Below are 5,416 nucleotides of genomic sequence, written 5' to 3' on the forward strand. Positions count from 1 at the left end.
GAAGCTTATGCTTCTGTGTGAGTCTGTAATGAAATCAGTTTTATCTTTTAATCAAATACCATTATGGTATCAGATAGGCTAGGGTTAGTTTCAACTATTAATCGATCCAACCTTCCCATTCCTTACTGATTTCCTCTAGTAATTCTCTTTTTCATTCTTCAGACTCAGTAATCAAATCTCTTTTGTTTGATTTCACTTCCAATCCTGTTTGTTTTCTGGCTTCCACCTCTCGATCTGTTATCTCTATTGGTTGCTCATCTGAAATATTGTTTCGGATTTCTTCTCTGATCATTCATTTGTTCTCAGTTTTGGATCTACCTTTTTTGCAGTTTATTTCTTCAGTCTTTTCTCAACCATGGAAAATCCTACATCGAACTCTTTTTCAAATATTCCTCTAGATCAATTAACCAATTTTGTTCACCTCAAACTTAAGGATGATAACTTCATCACCTGGCGTCATCTAATGAACTTTGTAATTCAGAAATACAAGCTTATGAAATATCTTGATGGTTCATACCCTTGTCCTCCTCAATTCACCAATCCAAGGAACCAGATAAATGGAATTGAAAATTCTCTTTACACAGACTGGATGGATGAAGACTCCTCAATTCTCATGTGGATTCACTCAACAATTTCGGATTCAGTCATCCCATATTTCTCCAGAGCAACAACTTCTCATGAACTGTGGACTAGCATTGAAGAGCGGTTTGCAATGGCTTCTTCCACTCATTCAATTCAACTGCGTACCAAGCTACTCTCTCTCTCACTCAAGGTACAAAATTTATACCTGCTTTGATAAGTGAAATCAGGATGCTATCTGATCAACTGGCTGCTTCTGGTGAAATTATCTCTGACAAGGAGTTAGTTGTTATTACTCTTAATGCCTTAAACTATGATTATATACCATTTGCAACTGCTATGAGACATCGCAACCCACCTATATCTAACATTGAACTACATAATAATCTACTCAGTGAAGAGGCAGTTGTTAGTGAAAGAGCAACTACACTTAAAATTGAAAATGATGCAAAGGCTTTCATGGATAGTAGAGGTCCCTACAGAGGTTCTTATTCTAAATCTAGAGGTTCTTATAGAGGCAGAGTCTATGGTGGTGGTGGTCGTTTTCCAAATCCTCATATATTTCACAAAAACTCAAATGGAAGAGGCTATTCTTCTAGTGCCAAACAACCATGTCAGCTCTTCCTTGGAGAGATCATTTGGCTCCCACTTGTCCTGAAAGACTGAATTTCTCCTACAAAGGCAGAGCCCCTCCTGCAAATTTAAGTGCCATGCTTGCTGCAGCTGACATATTTGATGATGAAGAGTGGATTGCTGACAGTAGCGCCAACAATCACATTACTCCTAACGCAACCAATCTGCAATAAGTCACTTCCTATGATGGCGGTGAACAAATTCAAATTGCTAATGGTGCAGGTACGCTTATAACTCACAAGGGTCACTCTAGTAATCTCATTGATGATTATTCATTTCATCTTCATAATATTCTTGTAGTTCCTCATGCATCTCACAACTTGCTATCAATTCATAAATTCACCAGTGACAATAATTGCTCCTTAACCCTTGATTCTCATGGCTTCTCTGTGAAGGATCTGAACTCTGGGAAGACTCTTTTCAAAGGACCACATAGAAATGGACTCTACCCAATCTCATTCAATAAAGATCCTATTACTCTCTCCTCCACTACCAGTGACAGTGTTCTTCTCCATAGAAGATTTGGCCATCCTACTTTTCAAACTCTACAAAAGCTTTGTACTTTTCTGAATTTATCAAATGTTTCAAATAAACCTTTTTCTTGCTTAGATTGCAAGTTATGTAGAAGTCAAAAACTTCCTTTCAGATGTCAAGTAATATTGCACATCAACCTCTTGAATTACTTCACATGGATCTCTGGGGTCCATGTCAGGTTGCTTCAGTTTCTGGATGTTTTTATTATGCCAATATTGTTGATGAATTTTTCAAATATTGCTGGGTTCTCCCAATTCATTCTAAATATGATTTTCAACAAGCATTTGTTTCCTTTGCACAAAGAATTGAAAACCTGTTATCCACTACAATAAAAACAATCAGAACTGATAATGATGGAGAATTTTTAAATAAGTTTTTAACTCTCTTTTGTGCCTTTAAAGGTATTACACATGAACTTTCATGCCCTCATACACCAGAACAGAATGGTGTGGCTGAAGTTAAACACAAGCATTTTCTTGGAATTACTAGAACTCTCTTATCTCAATCTGGCCTGCCTCATTAGTATTGGGTTGATGCTTTGCACACAGCAAATTACTTAATCAACAGACTTCCTACTAGGTCTCTCCACCACTCTAGTCCTTTTCAGAAACTTTTTAACAAAGTGCCAGATTACAACTTCTTAAAGGTGTTTGGCTGTGCCTGTTTTCCTTGGCTCAAACCATACACAACTAGAAAACTTGAACCTAGGAGTAAGCACTGCATCTTTCTTGGCTATAGTATTCAACACAAGGGGTACAGATGCCTAGACCCAAACACTGGAACTGTCTATATCTCTAGGAATGTGTCTTTCAATGAGGACTCTTTTCCCTACAAGTTTCTGTCAGATTCTCCTGCACTTCAACCATCTCAGCCTATACATCCATCTCCTACATCTTCATCCCCCACACCACCGTCACCCTCCTCATATATTACTGTGAATGATTATCCAATGACTACTAGAGGCAAACATGGAATTAAAGTTCCCAAATCTTCCTATGGAACCACATATCCATTAGATGTGGCTCTTCTTAGTAATGTTCACACATTTCCTACCTGTATTAGTGCTGCTCATAAAGAAAAGGTATGGAGAATTGCTTCAACAAAAGAATATAAAGCTCTAAATGATGCAGGTACATGGTCTCTTATTGACCCTACTGGTATAGACAATATCGTAGGATGTAAATGGGTTTTCATAGTTAAGTACAAGGTTGATGGTTCCATTGACACTCACAAAGCTAGACTAGTTGCAAAAAGTTTTCATCGGTAACCAGGACTCGATTTTGAATAAACTTTTAGTCTTGTAGCCAAACCTTCAACCATAAGAATCATTTTGTCAATGACTGTGCAGTATAACTGGAAGATACATCAACTAGATGTAAGCAATGCCTTCCTGCATGGAGAATTGAAAGAGGTTGTTTACATGACTCAGCCTCCTGGCTTTGTTGATGAGTCAAGACCAAATCATGTTTGTCTTCTTCATAAGGCAATTTATGGACTCAAACAGGCACTCAGGGCCTAGTATGAGAAATTCAGTGCTGCTCTTATTTCTCTTAAATTTGTGAACTCTGTTTCTGATCCAAGTCTATTTGTTCATCAAGCTGGTCAACATATTTCAGTGGCTTTGGTCTATGTAGATGATATATTACTTACAGGCAGCTCTTCAGCTTTTCTATAATCAGTCATTGCTCATCTACAACTTCAATTTCCTATCAAGGACTTAGGTGATGTCCATTTCTTTCTTGGTCTAGAAGTTAAAAGAGATGCTTCTTCATTATTTCTTTCCTAGACCAAATATGCAGTTGACTTACTTGCTAGATATCATATGGAAGGAGCCAAGCCCTGTCAAACTCCCATTGTTACATCTGAAAAGCTTAGCAAGGATACTGGTGACTTACTAGAAAATCCAACAGAGTATCGATCACTGGTGGGCTCTCTACACTACTTAACCTGGACTCGGCCTGAGATTTCCTTTGCAGTCAACCTGGTTTTCCAGCACATGCAACACCCAAGGACTTCTCACCTAATTTCTGCTAAAAGATTTCTTCGCTATATTAGAGGCACCATCAGTTACGGCATTCACTTTACAAAGGGTGATAATTTCTTATTGGGATTTTCTGATGCTGACTGGGCAGGTTGCAGTGATGATAGACGATCTACTGGTAGGTATTGTATCTTTCTAGGTCCCAATATCATCTCATGGTATTCCAAGAAGCAATCTACAGTGGCTCGCTCTAGTACTGAAGCTAAGTATCGCCCTCTTGCTAACAGTGCAGCTGAAGTTGTCTGGATTTGTTATCTACTTCAGGATCTTCACTTTTCTATCTCTGGAATTCCTAAACTAGGGTGTGACAACATCAGCTCAATCAGTATGGCATCCAACCCTGTTATGCACTCCAAAATGAAGCATGTTCAGCTTGATTTCCATTTCGTAAGGGAGCTAATTCAGTCTTAAGCACTGGATGTTTTCTATGTTCACACTCTTGATCAGCTAGCTGACATTTTCACCAAGGGCCTGCATGGTCCAAGATTTCATATGTTGCGTAACAAGCTCAGTGTGCTTGCTCCACCCATGAGCTTGAGGGGGGATATTAGCACAAGAAATGAAGTAGTGCCGGTTAAGTCAAGTTGCAGTGAAGGATAACCATCTTTCATTCTTTACAAGTGCACGTGCCAATCACACACTCCATCTACACGTGTAAACCAAGAGGTGGTCAAATTGAGGAAAACACCTGACCAATAAATACTGATGATTATCTTCTTTATTGAGTTGAGAAAATTGTAATGAAGCTTATGCTTCTGTGTGAGTCTGTAATGAAATCAGTTTTATCTTTTAATCAAATACCATTATAATCCTCTAGAAACTCACCTGACTATCGTCAGTTCCAAATAGAGAACCCGTGAAAAACTCCCATCCCTGTTTTGCAAAGATTACGAAGAACTCTTCCTTGTTTCCGATTAAAACGACCATACCTTCCCTGTTTTGCCGAGTCAAGCCAATCCTACTCCTAATCGAATAAAATCTCTACAAAAATCTCGCCAGAAATCTTCACATATAACTTCGCAGGTAACTGAATTTTTTGAACTGAGTTTTTCCCGCCAAAAATAATTAAGGAAGAAGATAGAGTCCCCTTAATCCAGCTCTGGACTCCCTTTAGCCACTGGGTGAAAATAGTATAATTCCTGGGGTATAAATAGTAATTTTTCCGGAGTGCCTTTAGCGCATTTCTGGGATACCTTTAGTAGTTCCTCCTGGGGGTGCAAATCCCACTTTTCGAGCTAATTTCTCTGCACAAGTGTATTTCTCCAAAAACACCTACAAAGACATAAAAAACCATAATAAATACAAAATCGAGCGCTAACAATACATACTATTGAGATCATATTAGACACATAAATGTGTCTATCAACTAGATAATTGCATTGTTATTTTAGTTTTTGATTATTGATTTGATTGACTAACGGTTGTTGAAACTTTGATTGACCTAGTTTGTATATTCTTAAGAACCTTCTCTTCTGATATAAGGCTCACTCAAACTAGATCAAAGTATCGACGGGATCTTTAGAAACGTTTGTGGATCTAAAGACATCTTGTGATAATCCATTGTTAACATCATATTCCAAGGAAAAACAGGGTCAACCGAAGAGTACTACTCAATCATGACTCAAAGGG

The sequence above is a fragment of the Papaver somniferum genome, chromosome 9 (assembly GCF_003573695.1).
Source record: "Papaver somniferum cultivar HN1 chromosome 9, ASM357369v1, whole genome shotgun sequence".
Lineage (NCBI taxonomy): Eukaryota > Viridiplantae > Streptophyta > Magnoliopsida > Ranunculales > Papaveraceae > Papaver > Papaver somniferum.